The sequence below is a fragment of the Solanum pennellii genome, chromosome 1 (assembly GCF_001406875.1).
Source record: "Solanum pennellii chromosome 1, SPENNV200".
In the NCBI taxonomy this organism is placed as follows: domain Eukaryota; kingdom Viridiplantae; phylum Streptophyta; class Magnoliopsida; order Solanales; family Solanaceae; genus Solanum; species Solanum pennellii.
This window is the reverse complement of record NC_028637.1, coordinates 91,772,993-91,799,379: the sequence shown is the minus strand read 5'-3', so window position 1 is coordinate 91,799,379 and position 26,387 is coordinate 91,772,993. Positions and strand designations below refer to the sequence as shown.

At 33.2% G+C, this 26,387-nt stretch overlaps 1 non-coding gene across 1 annotated transcript; it reads left to right on the top strand.

The window, feature by feature from the left end:
• The first annotated feature begins 24,820 nt into the window (after positions 1 to 24,820).
• On the top strand, positions 24,821 to 24,903 carry TRNAL-UAA. The gene has a single exon. It is a non-coding gene; the product is annotated as a tRNA-Leu (tRNA).
• Positions 24,904 to 26,387: the final 1,484 nt, after the last annotated feature.

Here is a 26,387-nt window from a genome sequence, read left to right as displayed (position 1 = left end):
CATACTTCACATATAACATACCATTCTAGATGCACCTACGCATAACCAACATCATCTATAGGTCACCCTATTCATTACTATAATATCATCAATATAACCATCATAATCTCACATAACCACGTAGGAAGAATCATACTTCAACCATAAGACTACACACATAAGGACATAGACATAGACTAACATGATCACCTAATGTCAATAGAAGAACACATACTTTCACCTTACTGACAAGTAGATAGATATGATCATACTTCACATAAATCAAATACACAAATCATCATAATATATCAAGTAATTTCGACAAGGCCATGTTCATCAAAATGCATAAAGTAACGCCGATGAGGTCACATAATTCACATTCATAAAGTAATACCGACAAGGCCACATTAGTCACAAGTATAGCACATAAGCACCGCCACAATAAGTGGACCATACAAATCACAACATAATTCAAGACCTAAATTGCATAATATAAAGAGAATTAGGGTAGCTTACCACCAATCCACTCTCACCACTTCAATCCATAGCTAAATCATCGAACATAATACTCAAAGACCCTTACCAATGGCCATGATCACTAATTCAATTCAATAATTACAATAGACAATGAATCAACGATAATTCAACATAGATTTATGAATTTAGGTCATCATACTAACAATTCTAACATGATTCTATAATAATTCAATAGCCCTACTCGAACTGCATAAGAATTCAATAGTATAGAGACATGATCACTTCACCCATAAAATAGTCAAAACTAAGATTGCATGGTTTCCATGGGTTCATAAAGTTTTTAGGTTAAAATAATCAAATTAACATCAATTCAATCATTACATAATGATTCAAAAAAAATTATGAAAGAACCCATGGCTAGATCACAAAATAGGAGAATTCATGTTTCTTTTATCATCTTTGAAAAATCATTAGAATTGACTCATTGAAGAAAACAAATTCAAGGATGAAAACCATACCTTAAGTGTGATTAAAAGCCCACAAAATTGATGGATAAAACTTGAGAAAAACAGTCTTCTTCCTTGGAGATTACAATCTTCAACAATGGAGGTTTTGGAGAGAAAAATGGAGAGGTTTTGTTTTCAATTGAGGGTTTAGCTTTGATTGGTGAGATTAGGGTATAAAAAGACTCAATAAACGTCAATAAGTCATCTCCAAATTACCCAAAAGACCCCTGCACTCATTAGACAATTTAACAATTTCAATTTTGACTTAAAAATGACGTGACCGAATCTGGGAGTTTATAGCGCGTCGCGGAGGCCTTTTCAAATCTTGTTTTTGGAAAATTTTGGGACAAGATGGTTCGTGACAGCCCCGCGTTGCATGGCAAGAATTTTTCCCACTGAGTGTCAGCTGCGTGACGCGCAGCCACTACCATATTCTGGCTGGCGCGGCAGCTTGGCTGTCCCATGTTTGAGTCCTCTTTGGGTACCCTTAGGCTGGTCCCCGGGGCGTCATTCTCGGGCATTTTGACCCATTACATGTCAGGCTATGTGTAGGAACCATCGATACTAAATTTCACCTTCAAACCATCCCCGAAAACTCCACTACAAAACACTACGACACACTAGTGCAATTTCCACTAGTTTCCGAACTTCTTGAACGCTCTTGGACGTTTGACCTCCAAACACTTCCAAACTTTATACAGTTCCTATAAAAACTATTATTAACCATTTTAGGACTTACAAACATCATCATACACATTTTAGGCTCTAGTTTCACCTAGGTCATATTTTAGAGGCGTAACACTAATGAAGAAGAAGAAAGAAGAGGTGCCTTCTATTTTCTTGTGCATCATAGGGGAAGAAACCCTCAAGAATATCCTCATCATACCAAGGTCGCTCTCAAACTTTCCAGTGTTTATAGCCGACTTCTTATATACAGGATGGTTATCAAACCCCTCCCCTGGTTACCAAACTACGCCACTAGTATACCATACCTCACCTCCTCATTGCCGAAATGTTGCCCCAAACTATGCAAATGTCTAGACACATTACCAAGATCCTCCCCCAGTATATCAAACCCCACTCTGGTACTACAAAAATACGCCTCCAAACTACCAAGCTCCACAACCAAATTACCAAACCAATTCTTATCCAAGATATCAAGCCCCCTGCCAAAGCGCTCCACATTATCGTCAAACGCCTCCCCCTTCACAAGGCAATTACAAGACTCATCCAAGGTTTGAGAAGAAGCCCATTATAAATTTCACTCCGCTCGTTGAAAGCTGAATAGGGCTATTCGAGCGATTAATTGTGGCAAGTTTTACGCATCCAGTTGGGCCCAAGCCCGTTGACACCCGCTCTAGATTTTACAAATCGGATCAAAGATATGCATATCATTCAATTATGTTGGACATGATACCCAAGACTATATTACCTGAAGCACAAGATCCAGGAATTAATGAATTCGAGAGTAGTCACTCTTCATACTGCTGCACCCGACATCAACAGTAGTCCTCTTCCGAACGATGGGGGCATCAATATCAACAAGATAGAGACAGCGTAGGAGTGGTGCATAGCAAAAGTGATGGTCTTAGTTGGGCCAAATGACCATGAGAAGGTTGTGGATTCTTTGTCCGTAAAGGAGAAGAAGGAATTTATAATTATGACACCTCAGAAGGTTGTTGCCTCTTGGTACCAAGAGAAATTCTCGCTCCACAAATTTTTGTGGTTCAAACAGTTGCTACCCAAAGTATGAGTAGATGTGGCAGTTGTACACCAAAAGAGTTAGCCCAAAGAGGGCAGAAGAAGGATCGGTCTAAAAGGCAAAGTAGTGAAGCTGAAGCAGAAGTGTTCTGTATAAAGATGCAACCAAAAGATTATTTTATCGTGAAGCCTTTGGAGAAAATACCAGCTATATTTCCGTGTGGTCCTTGTTGATGAGTTCACAACTGCATAGGAAAGATTTGGTGAAGGATATGGATGACTTATATGTTCCCATGGGTACTTACAGTGGTAATCCGGCGGCCATGATAAACAATGTCGTTCGAGGGCACTACATCATTTTCTGTGATAAAGAATTGCCTTTTGAAAGCAAGATGCATAAGAAAGCTCTACACATCACCATTATGTGCCGAGACAAGGTTATAAATCACGTATTGGTCGATGATTTATCTTATCTCAACTTTTGACCACTTTTGACTTTGAGGAAGCTATAATTCAACTTGGGAAAAGTTCATTAGAACCAAATCAATGTGAGGGATTTCGACGGAGAGCAAAGGTACACGTTGGGTGCAGTAAACTTGGGGATTCAGATGGGTCCTACAGAAATTAATGTGTAATTTCAAGTATTGTACATCTATACCAAATACAATTTGCTTCTAGGGAGATCGTGGATCCAGATAGATGGGATTGTGCCTTCTACCTTCACTAATAGATGAAATTTGTTTGGAAGGACCACGAACTGGTCCTTCATGGTGAATGGATACATTGCAATAGATATGCGCTGATCATTGATAATGTATCTAGAGGTTATGACATCTAAACTGTGGAGCTGGTAAATGCCACCGGTGATGATTTGCCTCCACAGCCCCCTATGCCTTCTTATACAATGATAGCTACTGTTATGCTCCGGAGTGGTTTCGAACCAGGTTACGGATTAGGAACGAGCTTTCAAGGAATTGTTGAGCCTATTAAAATTCCTGCCAAAGATGATGAAGTTGAGGTGATAAATAAGAGTGTTGATCGAGCATTTCCCTGGACAATTCCTCATTTGTACGAGACATTCCTAGAGAGAAAATATGTCAGGTATAGTGGTCTCGGAGAAGGGATCTGGGGCCTTTTTGAGGAAGTTGATGTGATCGTCGAAGAGGAGGATGGAACTTCAGGAATCCGTGATGTTGAACTAGAAGAGCAATTGTGAAATTGAACCTCTACGCCACTCCTGATTCCTCGCTCATCTGGGTATAAAGGACATGTGTTTATATTTGTTTTTAAAACCAGTATTAGTTCGAAAGAGGCCCGAGACCCACCCTTTATGCAATTTTTACTTGTTAAAGTTTTTAAACTCCTGTTGTGTTGTTTAAGAAGACAGAATGATCTTTGGCCATGGCCAAAGTTTGTGTCCATCTTAATTTTAAATGAAAAGCCTCTTTTATATAAAAAAGATTGTTTATTTACCTAGTTAATTATTCCAATTGCCGGCATTTTTTTTAATTTCTTTCTTTTTGTTTAGTATTCATGATTAGAAATAGTGAAATTTTTTATCATAGGATGTTGAATTATGTTGTTGTTTAGTTCATACATGAATCATGTTTTAAATTCTTTAGCATTATAGGCTTATTGTTTCCCCTCTAATTGAACAAAAGCAATGTTCATATTTTCTTATTTGAAGTATGTTATATGTTAGGAAGGTCCGTTTATTTATGAAACTTGGAGCTATGCCTAAATTGGTGATTCACTTGTTCTTTTTATTTATTTATTTATTGTTGCTTCTTGATCATCGTTGGTGGAATATATCCCCTCTTTTTATACTCGTTGTTAGTTCATTGTTTAGTTTGAACGGTCCGTCCAGAGTTATAGGGTCAGTAGTTGGTTATGGTTTAGTTATTTTGGGTTTGGAATCCTAGATGAGGTATTAATTTATTTAGTGCTGAAATTTGGCGTCTGTTTGAATTTGACTATGGTTATTTCTTTAATTGATCACAGTCATTGAAATGTCATAAAATATGGATTCAAGACTCTTTTGTGATACACCCCTTTATCTTTACAATGTTCAAAAAGGAAGTGCACTAGTATATTAGTCCAATTTATTAGCCTCTTTCTTATATTAAATCATGTTTCATTACTTATTCTCGTTATTAATGATGCATGTTCAATATGTCCAAGTACTAATGGAACCATCCTTTGCATTCAAAAGGAGGCCACGAAGGCCCCCCAAAAATCCTTTATCGAGTCTGCCAAACATAGAAATCGAAGAGCAAGTCCAGAAAATTGACGTACAAGTGTTCGGAAGCAAAAATATGAGCATTGGTGTCGATATACAAGGATATACAACAATATGCACTCAGTGTATATGTTGCATACATGGCAGTTTTGGGCCCAAAGGCCCATCCTTATTTATTATCATATTGTTAGAATTTAGGGAGATGAAAGAAATGGGCCTAAGGCCTAAGAGAAAATGTTAGAAGGGAAAATTTTCAAAACAACAATATTTTAGTATTTAATAGGATCTCTTGTCAACTCTTTTAAAATTTATTTAAAATGACAATGTATTGATTTGTTTTAAGAGTGACTTTTGTATTTATTTAATTAGAAAGAAATACAAATTTTTAACATCAGAATGGAGAAAATCATGTGACAAGATATTTCAAAAAAGGTAAAAGATCGCTTAAATCTCTAAATACTAAGTACTTACAATTGGAAAAATATGAAGTGTCATCTCTGTCTTGTTATTTTCAAACATCTTTCACTATTGTTTTACATATTAATATCCATTTTCGAATAATTCCATTGAAATTGAATTTAATTTTTCGTTGATTTGTCCCACTTTTCGTTGGATAATTTTTTTTGAATTAATAAATTGTTATTCAGATTCCGTTATTGATTTTCGATTCTTCATTGATAATCCTCATTCTTTGTAGAAGTCAAGTCGGTTGATCATCGTTTATGGACAAATCTCATGTATGAATTTTTATTTTTATTTTTCAAGAATAATGGATCAATTGTAAAAAAAAAATCATCCTTCTCTCCTTAAAAACATAAAATTACATAACGATCAAAATTATGTGCATCATCGTCAAAATTTAAAATTGTATCTGCTCATAATCGTTTTTCTTGGAAAATTCAAAATTATTGATAGATCTGGGACGCAATTTTGAAATACAAAAGTGAAGCAATTCATCGTCGGTGTTCCTAGAAAACTCGAGATCGATGATTGATCAAAGAAATTAAATGAAATATATAATAAAAAATCACATTTATTTTTCAAGATATGATCGATCTCGTATTATCTCAAAGAATTCATCAAAATAAATAGCGATGCAACATGCGATTAGGTTTTTGAAATTTTATTCAAAACAATTTTATTATTGTGATATTATATATTGAATAATCGAATACAAATTAGTTTGGATATAAATTTGAAGATATTATGTATTTGATTATAAGAATATAAATTTAGTTTTAATATAATTTTGATGATCTTATCCCTATTCTATATTGAATTATTATTATTTTATATATTGAATGATTGGACAATAAATTTGATTGGAATAAAAAAAATTTCAACAATTATAGACAACAACTTATAAAATACAATTTTTAAAATACAATTTTTGGAATACAAATCAGGTCAGAATACAACTTTTTCTTAAATCCAAAGTTACAAATAAAAGTGAATAATGAATTTAATCAACAGTTAGGAAATAACTTTTTGAATACAATTTTCGAAATACAACTTTTAAAATATAAATCAGTTTAAAATATATTTTTTTGTTTAATAAAAAGATAAAAATAAAATTACACGAGTACAAATAATTGATATACAACATACAAAATACATTTTTTTGCATACAAATACAGTTGATAACTGAATTTAAATATAGCATACAAAATGATTAATTTGAATGCATCTGGATACAATATGCTTAAATAAATACAATATTGCTGAAATATAATTAAAATATAATAAATACAACATATATACTAATATGAATACAATTTAAGTAAGAATATATATTATTTTAGTAGTCTATAATTTAATTTAAATAAATACAATATTCTGAAAATACAATTGACATATAAAAATACAATTGATAGTACTTAAATGAACATAAATTAAGTATGAAATTAAATAAATTACATATTAACTAAAATTAAAAAAAATGTAAACACCAAAATACAAAACCTACCCTAAATAGTAACGAGATCTACTTAAAAAATCAAACTCAAAAAGACTTAGTAAATAAATAATTCTGAAGTTGAATGAATTTGGACACAAAAGTACATAAACAGTCAAAGAAAATACAAATGAAAACTAAAAATTTCTGATATTAACCCAACAAATACAAATCCAAAGAAAGTTATCCAATTAAATGAGAATATGATACAAATATTTTATTTGATCTTTTTCTATTTTATTAAAAAAAAAAGAAGAATGAATCCGAAAGATGAAGAAGCGGAATAAAATTAATGAATAGAGAGAAAGTGGAATTGATGAGAGTGACAATATAATGTATTTTAGAAGGATAATTATAAATATATAATTTGCTATAAAAACAATATATGAGAGAAACATGTAATTAATGTGAAATAAATTAGGAACTAAACTAGGATACATTATATTTTTTAAAAATATTGTTATAATGACATCTTTAATAACTATTTTAAAGTTGTAGTTTTTAACAAATATGTTTGAAATTTTGACTAGTTAGCTAATTTATGTTAGAAGGACAGACACAAATGATTTAAATGGGCCAAAGCAAAATGAAAAAATAGACCCAACTGCTGACCAAGATAGACAGATCCAGACTTGGACACAAATTTCCTTGACTTATCTATTTATTTGCTACAATGTCTTTTATGTGTTTATGTAATTTTAAGGTTTTCCTAATCAATTCCCCCAAAAGATAGTCATTTTGAATTGACTAATTAAAAATCAAGTGAATATTTTTACTTTATCTTATTCAAGTATGTGTATTTTCTTAAAGTTGTTAGCCAAATAGTTAATTACTGAATAAGTGCATGTTACGGGCATTTCAGATGCTTTCAAATCCTTCTCAAAATGCTAATATGAACTCCGAACTCCTCAAAATATTTTGGATAGATTTTTGTTTTAATCATTTGGATAAAATAGTTTTTATATTGTACATAAAAATTAAATGGTGATGTTAAAATCAATCTATTTCAAAATAAAACATTTATGCCTCAAGTAGGTGCCCATGGTAGAATGAAACATAAACTTGGTCTTGATTCTTTAATAAATGTAAATTTATCAAATATCTTGAACAGGGTTCAGATAATATTACAAACAAGGAAGGTATGCCACAATTTTTGAATTGGTGGAGGGCTCGTGGAACTCAATTTCCATAATATAGTAGGATTGTGAAGGATGTGCTCGCAATTCAAGGATCACTAGTATCTTTGGAGGCAGCTTCCAGCGCGGCAAGATTTCAAATCTGAGAGCACATATATGAATTAGCAGAAGACAGTTTGGAGATATCAGTTTTATTTAGAGATTCGAAAAATGTTGAGCGGAGAAATCTATTACTTCGAAAGTTAGATAGTGACGGGGGAATGAAACTTCAAGATCGCTGACGAGCTTTACCAAGACTAGTAGTTTATAATGGTAAATTTATAGTTGAGTTTGAGAAAGGTTTTGTAGGCGATACCACTATCAGTATTACATTTGAGGCTTAGTTGAAACAAAACTCTTCCTAGAAGATGATTGTGTAACTTCGGCACCGTACTATTAGTTGTAAATTGTAATACAAATTTGAATAAATTGGATTTTTTTTTTAATTTGTGTCATTGTTATATATTTTTATTTTTATTTAAATTTTTAAAATTACAAACTTAAGTTGTATAAACTACCAGTCATAAGTATAACTTATAACATATTAATAAGTAATAACTTATAAACTTCAAAAGATTCAAATCTTGAAAACTTAAGCTCAAAGAAAAAAAAATTATTAAACTTAACTAGTTAACTTACAAACTTAATAAGTTAAAGTTTTTAAAGTAAAATTATATTATAAATTTAAAAAATATTAAAATTTAAACTTAGAAAAATAAAAAAACATTCATATTTTCGTGATTCAAAATAACTAAAGAAAATATTATTTTTTGAAATATGTATCTTTCTATCATGGTCCATTCTTGTCTGTTTCGTTCTGGTCCGATACCGTGCCGGTATATAGTGGGATGGGACGAAACCGAATATTCATCACGGCAATTCCACTACCGGTTCATCCCTGTACTTGTCAATAAATCGGTCAACCTATCCCGTTCCAATTCGGTACTCGTTCATTTTCGATACTATGGTTCCGGTCCGGTCCGATGCTTAGCCTTACTTAAAACTGTTTGAAAATCCTCTGAAATTAATTTTAGTTTGTCAAAATAGTTCAAAGGAAGACTAAAAGAAATTCAACACTATCTATGAAGCCTCTCTAGTTCAACATGAATGTTGGGCAAGACCCACAACACCTCAAAAATATTAAATTGAAAGACTAGAGTGGAGTCCGATAGAATGCAAGGAAGACTCACTAAAGGTAGAAAAAGGTGCAAAGTGATGTCAATGAAGTGTCAGTTGATGATCCTGAACACATATATATGCCTCATAGAAAGATGCAGGTCGATTGAAATTATTGCATTGAATGTATGAGTATGTAACAAAGTTGAATGAATAAATAACTAAATTAATAAGGTTGGAAGAATACTCACCTCAACTCAATGCAAAGCAATAATAAGAGATGAAATATTTAAGGTTTCATAAATAAAAGATGGTAACTCCAGGATGTGTATAAAAATCAAATAAATTACTTTTTACTCGTATTTGTAAGACTTTCTAACTGACAAACATCACTATGAGATACACAATGATACAACATCTCGTCTACACTAAATATTTTTTATATGTTTTTAGGGTATATAAAATTTTAACTAAGTGGATCCACTAAAGCTCTACTCGAAAGCAATAAAGAGACATCTAAAAAATATGATCTTTTATCCATGTTGGCTTTATGGTTAATGAGGAGTGTGAGTTGGCTGAAATCATCCTCATATCAGTGCTTAATACTATTCTCAATAAAAATATACGCATGCTCAAATGTATAAAACATATTTTTTCTCAATTTGAGGTCATTGCTCAAATTATCCTCTTAAGAGAGGTAGCTGCTCTGAAATATTTTTAAACTCATTTAGAAATTAAAGTTTTTTTCTCAATGTCAATAATGATACACTTGGGAATACTTAGTTCTCTTACACTCTTTCTTAAATAATGTATAGAGCACTTCCCAAAACTCATCTTTGCCTTTTCAAAAAAAATAAGTCTAAGACAATCGTTTGCTTAAAGATATTCTAAATAATAATTCAATAAATGCTTAATTATGACTTAAAAATAGGGTTCATGCATAAAATAGACATGAACAATCAATTGAAGAATCTAAATATAAGATATAGCAACTCAATAATCAAAAAATAGAATTTAGAACTCAACAACGGAACTCATCTCAAGCATTATGAAAACTAAAGATTTAACCTTAAATTATTCTTTACTGATAGAAAGTACACGTAGGGCATGACGATGAATTCAGTCTATCACTATGATAGTCTTACATAATTGGAAGAGTCAAGTTCTTAAGGAAGTTTGAAGGTGAAAATGATTGGAAGATTGAAACTCTAGTTTTTGTCTTCTTGCGGTTTTCTTCGAGACAAAAAGTGGAGAATAATATTGGATTACAAATCTTAGGATTCTTGAACTTCGAGCCTTTAGAACTTGAGAAAATGATGAAATCCTTTCTTGGAGTTGTTGATCTTTGGAAGAAAGAGAAATGAGTATTTTGGGAGTTATTATACGTATAATGATGTTATTAGGTTGTAACATCTAAACTCCTACAAGGGTTTATGACTATTCTTACCAGGGTCTAAGATAAATTGTGTGCTCTTAATGTGTTCAATCCTAACTCCAAATCACAAGGTGCTAAATATGAGATGTTTCTACTAATCTAAACCGTAAGATTCGGGTTTTACCTCTATAGGGAATCTCATCCCAAGAATTATACTATTTACCACTGCATCAACCAACCTCGACTCCTAATAAAGAACCACCAAATGCATGATGCATTTATGCATGTGTTAGCAACACCTCATTCAAGACTAGAATTATAACAATTTCATTGACTTCTACTACTAATCTTTCTAAGAATTTATCATTCTCTCATCACCTTTACTAACTGAAATTTCATGCATTATTACCAAAATATCAAAAAATTAATCTCATTTAATATCAGTCACGTAAAACCTCATATATTTCTACCTCCTTATTTATAATCTTAGATGAAATAATTACACCACCACTAACAAAATAAGAATCATCAACATGCTCTTATCTATCATTACACAACTACTATTAACAACATCATTCTCCAAACTGAAAAGGATCACCAGAAGAGCTTCAGGGAGAAAGATCATAAGCATAATTCCTTTGAGAATTGTAATATAAGAATATGAATGGAATAACATTATATTGCTAACTATTTAAAGTAAATCATGAATTTTCGAGACTGAACATACTATGATACATGAATGCTCATATGAATAGGTTTATATCATGAGGCTCATATATATAACTTTATGGAGTAAGATTGAAATTAATGGGCAAAAGTGTTTGCCCTCATTCTGGGAAGTAAGCATAGATGTGAATCTGTCTCTAGTACATGAGCATAGGTCATGAACACAATTTTGATATCAGAGGCATCGATCAGATGTTGTAATAATTGAGCTTTGAGGAATATGCTAGATTATGAATGGATTTATATATCACCATACCTCTCTAAATACATCACTATCTGATTCTCAGCACTTGACTTAATTCCTCACCTTATCATCTCCTCCGTATGTCTGAAGCTGACACTTTAAAGTTATGGATATATTCGATCATCTCTAAACTAGTCTATAGTTGCTTTACTCTAACACTTGGGACATGATAATCTCATGGATACTAGACTCCCCACGTGTAGGTACTAATATTCCTTCTAAAGCTTCAGTCTGAGATACTTCTTGTAACCTCTTCTGGCTTCTATAAATGACTTTATATAATTGTTATCCACATTTACTTATAAAGCCGCTTAATCTAACTCTTAAGGAAAAAACTAATGCTTACTTCATCTTAATCCATATTGACAGCACAAATATACTATCTAGGCACACATGAAAAACATAAACTTAATTTTCATCTACCTACCTACAATCTCGGGTACTTCTCTTAATACTCTTATTAATCTAATGAATTGTTGATGACTCCTCAAATTCGAATCATTCGGTCCTTATTTTAATGAAAATAGTATCCTCAAATGTTTATTTTATCTCAATATCTGATGAAAACTCTTATGTTTCGGGTATTTGAAATTTTGGTATAAGCATGGACACTTAGGCGCAAAATGGGAACAAAAAGGATGAAAAGAGCTGAATTTGAAGCCTAAGCATCTCCAAGTATACTTGGCGATGGGCCAAAAGGATGCATTTCGCCCTTTGTTCCAGCAAGCAAAGCCTTAAAGAAAAAGGATCAAAAAGACGATGAAAAGGAGTAGTCGATGCTTCACCGAATAGTTACACAAAGCATAATTATTCCACCAAATGATCCAGAACACATAGACACTGAAGGAACAGCACAAATGACAGTCATCTAGAAGAAGGGAAAATCGCTGAATCACTCGGCTTTCGCGACTAACCTCGTCGAATGGATTCTCCATCACAAATTCTGAAGTCTATAAATACTAAACTCATTATTATTTTATGAGGAAAATGAAAAAGTAGAGACATAATTTTGTAATTTTGAGACTTAGCTCTTAAGTTTTATTACTTTTCTCTCAAGTTTGGAGAGGGTTTTGTAGGAGACTTGAAGAAAGGAACTCTACTTTCTCAAATCGAAACTGGGTCTTCTCCATTCTTCTTTTTTTGCTCGTATTAAGGTTTCATTTTTTATACCCATTAGATTTCTTCATCATTTAGATGTATTTTATTGCTTAATGTGTGGCTAAAAACTCCATTCTTGGGATGCGACTTAGCAAATATGTTTTGATATTATTGTTGGGTCTTTCTTGTTGATAGGTTAGATGCATTTTAATGGTGATTTCACCTAATGGTTGTGGTTTAATTTAATGGGTTGTAGTTGCAAATACAAAACCACCCATGTACTTTTGGCTTGCTCGAGAAAGCGGTCGCAAAACCAAGACCGCTAGACTGATGGCGTAAAGAGTGAGACTACGTGAAATTCAACCCGAGAAGGTGAACCCTAATTCTATATCCTAGCACTCATCATCGAAAGAGCGGGTACGGGTAAGGCGTAAGTTGGTCTTGGTTAGACGAGTTGGCATCCGGGAGGAACCCATTTGATATGGGGTAAGTTGCCCGAGAGGGAATTTACTTTCACGTAAAGCTTAGCCTAGTCATCAGTATCTTGCTAATTTCTTATCGAAAGCATGTAACCAATGATTTACATCAACATATATTGCAATCACACCCCAAGAACTTCTCCCCGTACTTGATTCCCCTTTGTTTTTAGTGTTTTCACCAAGCTCGTGACAAACCCTTTTGATATTTAACACTTTGGTGTCACAAATCGAACTTACTTTGTTTTTATTAAATAATTTCTCAAACTATTACTAACTAGAATGGAAATTCTAGTTTAGCTACTGTTTTCACTACCACTCCATTGGGACACGATCCCAACCCTTGGTTGGATACTCTACTCGCTTTGATTCGTAGACACTCATACTGTAGGCTAGTGTCATTGATCACGATAGCAAAGCATCAAAAGGTGTCGCTGCCAGGGAGTGGTGTCACGTGAAAATGTAGTTTCTTATAGAGTTTTAGTTCTTCTAGTGTAGTGATTACTAATTTAATTTTCAGTTTGGTTTTGTTAATTGTGTAATCATTTCAGATAGAATGAGTTTTAACAGTAGTAACGGGATCCAGGTAGGCCACCACAACGACATCGACAACCTCAACGATGTCCAAGAGCTCCACATCAATGATCCACATCTCATGGGAGGTGTTGGGGCCATATGTTTACCTCTAAAAGAGGGAAATGTGGTATTCTACATAACAAACATCATGCTGCAACTCTTGCAACTAAAGGGACTTTCAGTGTATTAGCTCACGAAGACACAAACGAGCACCTTCAAAACTTCGTATATGTGTGTTGACCATTCTCATTCAAAAACATATCTCAGGAGTCAGTATAATTTAGACTATTCCATTTCTCATTGATGGGCAAGGAGTGCCAGTGGCTGGCTGAGTTTCCACGTAACTCAATCACTTCGTGGGAGGATTTGGTTATCGCTTTTAATGTGCAATTTTTCCCTCCCTCGAAGATGATGACCATTCAGGATAGCATCCAAAGATTCAAGCATTTAAATGGAGAGCCTCTGCACGAAACTTGGCTACGATTTAAAAAGAACTGGTGCTACAATGCCTAACCCATGGTCTTCCTGATAACGTACCCCTTCAATACTTTTACCGAAGTCTAGACTTGGTCAACAAAGGGGTGGTTGACCAACTCTCCCCGCAAGGTCTAATGCAACAGCCATATGCAGTAGTAGCCCATCTTTTAGAAGGCATGACAACCATCAACATAGCGTAGTACACTCGCGAGGACCAAGTCTCCCTGGTCACCTTCCAACTATCTAAGGAGAAAATCAAAAAGGACAATGAAAGAAACCAAAATATAGCTAAGATCATGACAACACTAGATATTATATCTAAGAATGTCATGGGGGCAGGTACCCGTGGTGTCAATGATGTGGGAGTTGGGAGCACAAATTCTGAAAAGATGAAGTTTGCAACTCTGAAGAGCAAGGAAGGAAACTCTCGAACAAACCAAGGCGGTGGTTATAGTTCAAACTACCCGAGGGAGGGTGGTAATCAAGGTTAGGCTACAGATAAAGGACGGAAAGATCGAGACCGTGAATGGAGGGACTGAAATCCAAATTGGAAGGATAAGAAGAAGGATAGATATGTGCCTCCCCACGAGCGGCAAAAGCCCAAGGATTCAGAAGGTTATAGGTCTGAGGATATGCTCTCACGTATTCTAAACAAAGTTGAAGGGTCGGACAATATGCTAAAAGTCATGAAAGAGGACGTGTCTACCCTCAGTCAGAGCGTCACCTCACATTTGGTCTCAATTAGGAAGTTAGACACCCAAATGGGTCATATCTTGTCTCATCTCAACCCGAGACAGCTAGGGGGTTTGCCTAGTGATACTACGGTTAACCTCAAGAGTGAGATTTGAATGTTGACTGGTGTCGTGCCTTGACGTTAAGTAAGGCATTGTTTGAGAGGCAACCCAAACCTTTTACTTGCTTTTTGTTACCTTGATAAAATATGTTTGTGTTGATTTTATAGGTTCGGGAAGGAAAGTGCTTGAAAAGATGCAAATTGACAGGGCACATGTACTTTTAGCGGAACGTCGACAGGCTCGACATAACCAATAATTCCAGATGTTTGACTCAATACACCCCAAATGTTGAGTCTATAAAATATGGCGAAGTGAAAATTTTTGTTGGCGAATTGCCAACCCAGTGGGCAATCTCGACAAAAACCGCCAATGCAACTTTCGCAAGAGATTGAGTATCTTGTTATATTTGGCGATAAAATAGATACCAGGAGCTTCACGAGCCATTAAGAGAGATAAATTATCGCCGTATGAGCAGAAGGTTGACGGTCACAGGCACCAGGTATAAAAGTCCTATTTTATGTTTTTCCCTTTCACTTTGTCCCTTTTTACAAACTCACACTTGCACTCTAGTAGTTATATTTCTTGCATTACTAAAAGTCTTTTATGTGTCGGATTTTGCTCGGATTCGGATCACATTATCACGTAGCACGTCAGTACAATCTAATTCTTAAGTTACTAGGTTTGAATGTGTGATCGACTTTGGTGCAGTATCTTCCACATTATTTGAGGGACGCTAATATGACTATATTCTGAGTAGAAAACTTTAAAATATGGTGGAAAATGTAACATTCTTCTGGGTCTTTGTTGAGATTGTGCCACATAGACTTAAAATGCATTATTTGGATTACGGGTTAAAAACCTGAAAGGAACAGGTTAATAATAGACATGTTTGACTGTTCGGCTAGATGAACATAACCTGCCAAATAGCTTGGCGGTTAGCATAATGTCCCAACTTCGCCGATCAATGAATAATTTATGTGTTAATGGATCTGCGACCTTTGGCGTTCATTTTGATTCGCAAAACTACACACGTGGATTCGATGAAAGGTACTTTGATCGACCTTCGTCTGCATCCTCATTTAATTTGTGTATCCTTTTCAACAAACAGCCTAGTAGGGATAAGCACTTCACCAAATGTCTTGGTGACATGACCCTACACTTCAAACCTTCCTGCTCCTGCTTAAATTTCTATCTAATCTCATATTCAAAGTCTCTTGCATAAATGGAAAGACCAAAAGTTTCAGAAAGAAATGAGAAACCACGGAACGTAAGAGCACGTGTATGTACAGCAGCTGTAAAGATAGCAGAGATGTCTAAAAAAAGAAATATACCAAGGAAGCTAGGGCTAAAACGAGGATTTTTGTTGATCCCAACATTCCAACGTGGAGTCGCGGATTATACAATGCAGCGGACGCCTTTTTAACAGCACCAGACATAGATAGAATGGTAGCAACTAACATCATTACCGAAGCTAGGGCCGCTGAAAACAATGAAACTCAGAATGGTATCACTTCAGGAGCCATTGTTTTATTCCATGATGATGCTTTAGGCGCTAATGCCTCGATCGATAAAGAAGCTGCATAGACAGGATCTTTCCTTCACTCTCCTCTTTAGTTTATCTTTCTTCAACTATGAATATTGTCATCATTTGCATTTGAGGACAAACACTTTTGTTTGTTGTGTGGTAAGGCCCACCTTGTTTTGGATTATTTTCTTATTTTGAATACTTGTGTTTTGGTATATACATACATATATATATACATATACATACATACATACATACATATATATATATATATATACATACATACATATATATATATATAACAATTTTGACCCTTCAAAAAAATTTATTTTGGGAAATTTTTGCCACCTCTTGTGTTGAAAATGGTTGTTCTTGTACAAATTTAAGTCTCTGTTTCGATCAATACCGATTACTTGAATAATGTTCTAAATCGAAAAAACATTAATGTACGGCTATAACAAGGACAAATGAAGTTGCATAGGCAATATGTGAAATCTTTGCATCTCGTTCTGATTAGTCATTTATTGAATTGATTCTTTAGTAATGACCATTGCACACTAGTGAAAATGTGTAGTCTTGTTTGGCTTAAGTATCAATGCCTTGTGTGATGAGTTTACTTTGAACCTTGCATGAATAAATCTGGAAATTTCCTGGTTAGTCTGATTGATTTAGAAAGGTGTCCACTTAAGATGATTTTAGGCAATTTTAAAGAGTGTGAGCTAACTTTGACATATACCTATTTTGTGTCCTAGCCGTGAGTGTGTGAAACTTTTGGATTATTCACTTTAAACCACAATCAAGAGGATTGTAGGTGGTGAAAAAGGAGAAGGGGAAGTCCAGAAGTGCAAGAAAAGTCTTCCTTAAACCATAGTAGTGTAGAAAAATGGAAACCCTCCATATAAAAAAATAAAGGAAAGAAAAAGAAAAGAAAAGAACGAAAAAAGAAAAATTTATGGAATAAAAGCACAAAAGAAATTGGATTTCCACAAAATCCATGAAGGTGAATAAAAAAGTGACTTAGAAGCACTTGAAAAGGAATTGATAAAAGAAGTGAAAGAGATGTCTTGAGAATACCACATCTCATGAGAAAAATTCATTGAGACTAAATGATCATACCTTTGCACTCAGCCTCATTACAAGCCTTAGAAAGACCTTTGTAATCTTGAGTGAGTCGGACCGAAGATCGATTGGAAAATAAGGGCAAACCTATGAGTGAAAACATGCATTGTGTTCCTCTGTGAGTGCGTTAAATCTGATTCCTGCTCTTAAATTGATTAATCCTTGTATGTGAATATGGAATCATTCTTTGTGTGAGGGCATGTAGATACTTTTGTAGAGCTTGAACTTGCATGAGTAGCGAGTATTGAGAGCACAAGAATCTTTAGTAATGGTATGCAATTGATCTTTGCATGAGTAATATGAATCTTGTTATGTATACAACTTGAATATTTGAGTATACAATTGATCTTTGCATGAGTAACATGAATCTTGTTATGTATATTCATGATTAAGACTTGTGTAGCACTATTTGAGACATCCTATTTGAACTGTAGAACTGAGTTGAAGACAAGCAAAAGTTTAAGTTGGGTGTGTTGATGAGTCCTCATATTGGACTCATACAGGGCCTTATTTTAATAAAAATAGTGTCCTCAAATGCTCATTCTATCTCAATATCTGATGAAAACTCTTAAGTTTTAGGTATTTGAAGATTTGGTATAGCATGGACACTTAGGCGCAAAACGAGAACAAAAAGGATGAAATGAGCTGAAATTGAAAGGATGCATCTCGCCCTTTATTCTAGATAGCAAAGCCCTGAAGGAAATGGATCAAAAAGACAATGAAAATGAGCAGTTGGTGCTTCGCCAAGTAGTTCCGCGAAGATCCAGAACGCATAGACGTTGAAGCCAAAGCACAAATAACGATGATCTAGAAGAAGGAAAAATCGCCGAATCACTCGGCGTTAGCGACTAACTTTGCCGAATTGATTTGCCAGCACAAATTCTGAAGTCTATAAATACTAAACTCATTATTATTTTAAGAAAGAAAGGAAAACGTAGAGACATAATTTTTTTAATTTTGAGACTTACCTCTTAATTTTTATTATTTTTCTCTCAAGTTTGGAGATGGTTTTGTGGGTGACTTGAATAAAGGAGCTCTTCTTCCTAAACTCGGAAGTGGGTCTTCTCCATTCTTCTTCCTTTGCTCATATTAACTTTAAATTTCTTATAGCCGTTTGATTACTTTTTCATTTTAGGTGTATTTAGTTATTGCTTGATGTGTGGCTAAAACATCCATTCTTGGGGTGTGATTTAGCAAATATGTGTTGATATTATTGTTGGTTCTTGCTTGCTGATAGGTTAGATGTATTTTAATGGTGATTTAACCTAGTGGTTATGGTTTAATTTAATGATTTTGTAGTTGCAAATAAAAAATAACCCATGTGTTTTTGGCTTGTGAGAGAGAGAGATCATAAAACCAAGACCGCTAGACTGATGGCCTTAGGAGTGGGACAACATGAGGTTTAGCCCGAAAAGGTGAACCGTAGTTCCATATCCTAGCACTGATTATCGAAAGAGCGGGTGTCTGTAAGGTGTATGTTGGTCTTCATTAGACGAGTGGGTGTCCGAGAGGAACCCAATTTGATATGGGGTAAGTTGCCTGAGAGAAAATCTACTTTCACCTAAATCTTAGCCCAATCATCATTATCTTGCTAATTTCAAATCGAAAGCATGTACACAACGATTTACATCAACGTATATTGCGGTCACAACCCCAAGAACTTCTCACCATACTTGATTCTCCTCTGTTTTTACTGTTTTTACCCAACTTGTGGCAAACCCTTTGATATTTGACATATCGGTGTCACAAATTGAACTAACTTTGTTTTTATTCGATAATTTCTCAAACTATTACTAACTAGAACGGAAATTCTAGTTTAGTTACTATTTTCACTACCACTTCCTTGGGACACGACCCCACCCTTGGTTGGGCTACTATACTCGCTTCCATTCGTAGACATTCAGACTGTAGGCTAGTGTTGTTGATCACGATATCAAAACATCACTTAGTCACACTTTATTGCTCTCATCTAAGAGTAATAATACCACACTTGTACCACTCCCCTTTATTACAAAGTAACACCTTAATTCCTCACTTACTTCATGTCAAACGTATTATATAAAATCTCAAAAGTAACATCACCACCCTCATGTTGCCATCATTTTTTCATGACACTCATCTCAAATTCAAGCTTAGTATTTAATACTAAACATGGATATCAATATAATTGGTAACGTACTTTTACTAATTTACAGCTACTAGGTAAAATTAAGAAACACTCTCCCACTAAGACCTCATGATAAATAGTCAATCTTTATCTCTTGTTTATACTTTTAAAGTTTATTGTCACATTCATTTACACAACTTAAGTACTATTACCTGCCAGTTGTCACGACCCAGATCATCATGATTGACACCCACACTAACCCTCCGGTGGGGAAACCATTAATACTAATTAGCTAACCAAGAAATACAAAACTTAATCAAGATTAAGGCGTGTGAAGTTACGGGAGCAGGTTTAAATGCTCAAGAAAAAATAGAGTTTCCAAAAACTCCAAAATGCTAATCAAACGAATGCGGAACAATACCTAGAATTTGAAAGTCAATGTACCAAGACATCTAAAGTTCAACAAGTTTGAGAAAATAGTTACGACCCAATTAAACATACAAAAATCCTAATGTACTAGTGTAAGTCTGAAATGGAGGCATAAACGAAAGGAGAACTCATAGTAGCCCAAAAAAAACTAAATCGCCCTTGAATTCGATGACGATCACGGATCTTCTAAACGAGGTCTGTCAGTAGCCTTTTGAAGATGTCATGTACTCAACTAAAGAACAAATGCAATATCAATACACAACCACAGTGTACTGGTAGTATCATGTGGCTATCCCACTAAATGCAACATATATAAGACCTTGACAACAATAATAATAACATGGATACATCAAATCTATACAATATCAAATCACTTACGAACAACGTTCAACTTCACAATTCTCAAGATATACAGTTAATTTTCAATTCAATGGTCCTCTCATGGAATCCACACTCAAACTGTTAGTGTATAGTTATGTGGTACACGTTCCAAGTTAGTGTGTCGGATCGTGACACCCTTTCCAATGTTTATGTTGTACGTGGCAACCGATCCTAGTTAGTCTATTTGAACTCAACACTCCATCCATTCAACAATCCACAATCACAAGTACATTCTCATAATCATACAATCAAGTCATGATTCATGGTATTCAATTACTCATCTATCCTCATTTACAATTAGTGTGATAACTAATGTGGCATTCGTATACATACATTTATCATAATGAAGCAAAATCAAGAATATATCACACAACATGAAATCGCAATCATCACTTATCTCGAACAAAGCTTGAATTCCCTAAGAAACTAGGTCATTTCCTTTCTGAATTCTTTCCGCTCGTTCTTGATCAACAATCAATCAATATAACACGGGAAATAATAAACGATGTGTAATTACCCTAATTAAGTAAACACTATCAACCCTAATCAAACTCATGATCTTAGTATCCAAATAAGGGCTTCTCCCACCATCCAAACAGTTCCAAAACCTTTCCCCAACAATAATTACCCACGAAACTAAGTTCTACGCATTGAAAAATGGATTCAGGGAGTTATAACCCTACCTTTAGCCTCAAGAATGGTGGAAAACTTACAAGAAACATCTGGAGTTGTTCCTTATCTCTCAAAGTCAAAAAGTGCAGAATAAAACATTTTTCGAGTTTATTTCTTACTTAATTCGTGGGTGGCCCGCTAAGGTCCCCATCCAGCCACAGCGGCCCCGCCCTAGTGGAAATAATCCTGCCACAGGGGCTTGCACGGAACCACTGAGTCAATTTAAGAGTTTTGAACCCCCATTTCATAGCACACCTTTAATCCATGACACCCAGAAACTACCCGTTCACATTAAGATCAATTTTGAGAGTTCTACTCGCATAAATTCAATTCTGTAAAGTCATACGGGTTCTTTAAAGTCTTAGATATATAATCATGTGATCAAAATCCTAATTGGATCTCTCAATCACTACCAGATTTTCCTAAACCTCACTAACTATGATTTCATCCAAATCTGGACTAGGTTTGTATATTATAAGTTACTACACAAAAGTTTTTTGGTCCAAAATTTTTCCTATTGGCTAATCTATAACGACTAGAACATGTTGTTACAATATATACAAATTTACCCATCACTCATCTATGGTGACAAACTTAGGAAAAATAATCTAGAGAAAGAATTGAGTAGTACCTGAATCGACAAACAACTAGGGATACTTGTCTCGCATGTCCTTCTTAGTTTCCTAAGTATCTTCCTCAATTGGACGATGTTTCCATTGAACTTTCACGAACTTATTCTTCTTGGTCCCCAGCTTTCAAACATCTCGATCAACAATTGCAATCGGTTCCTCCTCATATTGAAGGTCTTTGTTTAGCACAACTAAAACCCATTTTATGATGTAATCTCTGGCATTGTGATATATCTTCAACATGGACACATAAAATATTGAATGAACTCCCGATAGGTTAAGAGATAAAGACAATCTAAAATCCAATGTCCCTAGACATTCACGAACCTCAAAGGGACCATGTATAGCAGACTTAGCTTGCTCTTCTTGTCAAATTTCATCACTCATCTAATGGGTCATACCTTAAGAAGAAAATTCGCACTAGTTTGAAATGCTATGTCTTTCACCTTGTGGCCCACATACTTCTTATGTTTACCGTGTGGGCTGCTAAAAGCTTCGCTTGAATACTTCTCACCTTATCTTGATCATCCTTAACTAAGTCAACTCCCAAAGGTTACACATTTCCAACCTTGAACCATCCTATGGATGATCTAAATCTCCTCCCATAAAATGCCTCAAATGCTGTCAAATCTATGCTGGAACGATAGTTATTATTATAGGAGAACTAACATAAAGGTAAGAGTTTATCCCACTCAACATGTCTTCTAACACTTGAATAGTCCTCTCTGACTGTTTGGCTGTCTGTGGATGCAAAGTTGTGCTAAAAATGAGTTGTGTGCTCCATTTATCATGTAATTTCCTCCAAAATATGGAGGTAAATTACGTACCACGGTCTAATTGAAAGGGGAACCCATGTAACCTCTCTATCTTTTTCACATCAATTTTAGCCAATTGTTCAACATTATAATCTATTATTATCGAAATAAATAGGCTGACTTAGTCAATCTATAAACTTCTACTCAAATAGAATCAAACTTCTCCAAAGTCTTGGGAAGACCAACCACGAAATCCAAAGTCTTGGGAAGACCAACCACAAAATCCATGGCTATCCTTTCCCATTTTCAAGAAAGACAAAATTTAAGGTTTCAAATCTTTCAATCAAGTAGTTTATGGAGGTAATAGGTCCTCATCAAAGTCTAGTATCGCAACAACAAATTCGATCGAAGTTGAGATATTTTTCAGACTCTTATCCCTAGTTACTACTATGTAAAGAAGGCTAGAAGTGCACACGTTATGGTCAACGTGTTTTTTTCTAGCTGGGGTCATCTATGTCATTTTTCCTTTTAATTTATTTTTTTTATTTTTTTAATCTTTTGAATATCTTAATATTATGTTAAAAAATCCTATAAATCATAGAAATTAAAATTTTAAAATATTTAAATTTTAAAAGACATAAAATTATTGATTCTCGCGAAATTTTATCGGTGGCACATAAATTGGAACAAAAGAAGTAACATATCGTATTTCAAAATGACATAAAAAACACTAGGGATAATTTCAGAGACCTCCCTCTAGGTTTTGCTCTATAACACTCACCTCCCATGTGGTTTAAGATATTACGTCTACCTCCCTTATTTCCATTTTCTTGTAACCATTCTTTCAACCTATTTAAGATAAATATAAATTAATTTAGATTTGACAATTTTACCCTTATATATGCAAGTTTAGATCTAATTTTCAACGATTTATCTTTATTAGTTGGATTATGTTTCTTGTTCGCTCGTGAAAATGTTTAACTAGAACAAAATCTGATCGTTCTTATCGAATTTCTCTCTTGAGGAGTTCATTTTTATCTTCTATTTAAAGAAATTGATGTTGGAAAATGATGGGTTATTGTGTGTGTNTGAGAAGTTCATTTTTATCTTCTATTTAAAGAAATTGATGCTGCAAATTAATGGGTTATTCTGGGGGGAAAGGGGGGGGGGGAATCTACGTGAATTGATAAAGCTGAAATGGATATGAAGAGTTAATATTTGGTGAAAATGGTAGGTCAGCTTGAATGAAGACTTTGATCATTGTTTGATAAAAAAAAAACATGTATTTGTGCTGATCTATTTTTTAAAAAATATTTGTTAAATAAGTTATTTTTTATATCATATTTATTAATATGAAGAAATTAATATTAAAAAGGGTAAAATTGTCAATCTAAATTAACTTATATTTATTTTAAATAGATTTAAAGAATGATTACAAGTAAATGGAAATAAGGGAGGTAGACATAATATTGTAAACCACAGGAGAAATAAGTGTTATAGATCAAAACATGAAGGAAGATCTCTGAAATTATCCCAAAACACTATAAATAAAAATAATAACAACTTCAAATATTTGAAGAATACTAATATTTAGGGAAGGCTAGAAGCACGCACATTATGGTCAATGTTTTTGCTTCTAGTTGAGGCCATCTATGTAATTTTTTATTTTAATTTATTTTTTTCTAATCTTTTGAATATTTGAATATTATGTTGAAAAAATTCTATAAATCAATAAAAATTTAATATATTTAAATTTAAAAGATATAATAAATTGACTGACTCTCGAAATTTTAACGGTGACATAAAATTTGAGACAAAAGAAGTAACATATCACTATAAATCACAATAATTAACAACTTAAAATATTTCAAGAACATATAAAAATTATGTTGATTATTGAAATTTTATCTGCGCCACATACATTTAGACATAAAAAGTATTATATATATATTTTGAAAATTATGTAAAAGTAACAATAATCACAATTGAAAAATTACGAATATTTATAAATCATAAAAAGATTTCAATTATGTCACATAAATTAATACGGAAAGAGTTACATGTATTGCCCCGTGCTAGCACAAGTTTCATATCTAGATTATAGATAAAATGTGTTCTTAAGATCCCTTTTTTTTTTTGAAAAGTTTGTTTTATAGACATACTTATTGGAAATGCATAGTTAAGTATAGTGACATGACCTAAAAGAATTTTAATAAAGGATATTTTAATTTTAAAAATTTTGAAAAAATATTTGTTAGATAACGTTTGTCAGAATTGATTGAACATTCAAGCTGGTTTGCCCGAGAGGTTAAGGGGGTAAACTTAAGATCTTCTGCACATAAGTGCGCGTGGGTTCGAACCCCACAGCCAGCATTTTACTTTTATTCTTTTTTGAAAAAATATTGTTGGTACCGCGGTTTCATTTTAAAAGTGGCAGAGATTGACTAGTCACAAAATTTAAGAAAAAAAAACTACATTTTAGTATATTAATTTGTATTATAAATATGTCATGTGATTTCTTCGTTTATATAAACATTATGAAGGAACAAATTTAAGCATAATATATAAATATACATTTTTTTACTTGAACTCAATTAACATTATATTAATATCTTAAAATTTTGAGTATGCATAAACATTTAAAGTTATTTAAAATTTTAGTGAAAAAATAAGTTTGTTATCTCAAAAAGAAGTTTTACACTCATGCTTCATTATTTTTGTAATATATTTGTGTTTTATTAATTCTAATATTATATTAATGAGTCATAGTTTTTCAAGTTAGACTTTCTTTAAAAGTTCATATTAATTGTCATTATATTCGAATTGAGCAAAGTTATACCAAATCATTAATTAATTACGTACTTCTTTATGTGATGTTAATGATGAAATCATTACTAATTTTCTATTGGTTATATAGATTATTTGGCTATTGTATTAGGAAATCACATATTAGTTTGAAGGGTTTAAAAGTTACATACACTTAGTTATTTTCTATAGTGGAGGGAGATATGAAGACATGTTATTTCTTACCGTAAATATTATAGTATATATTATAGGTTGTGCCGGATTTTCTATTAAGAAAAGAATCTTGTTAATTTTGTGTTTCGAGTTTATATTGGAAAAATTATGGTATTTTTAGGATATATTTATACGGAGTGATATATTCTTAAGATCAATAGTTTCTTTCACACACATTAAGCTTATGAGAATTCCTTACAAGTGGTCACAGTAAAGTATTTTTCATAAGATTTCTCATAAAAAGTTGAACAAATGGACCAATGTATTTATTTGTTCAATTTTATACCAAAATATTGTGTATGTGTATACATCCAAAGTTAGAGACATATATGTTAGTTGAGACCAAGTTAAATGACATGTTTATATATTATATCAGATCTATATTTATATCTATTTATTTACTTATCTATATTATGTATTTAGAGATAAAAAAAAATTGGTTTAATACTTAAACACTCAAATTATTATTTTTTTTTTGTTTAATACTTAAACTATTGAGAGTGTCAGTTTCATACCTAAATTATGATTTAATAGTTTGAGAAACGCACCTCAGTGGTGTGTAATATAATCTCTTTTATTTGCAAAAGAATTCACATGAATAAGATATTTTACCTTGACAAAACTAAATAAACTAATAATATTAATCAAAATAAAAGAATAAAGTATTACTATCCAAAAAATAATTGTTTTTTGAAAAAAAAATTAAAATATTTTTTTCATCCCACTCTACCATACATTAATATTAATAAAAAACTAAAAGAATACTACTATCCAAGAAAATAATTATCTTTTTTAAAAATAAAATTTAAAATATTTTTTTCACCTCACTCTATCATACC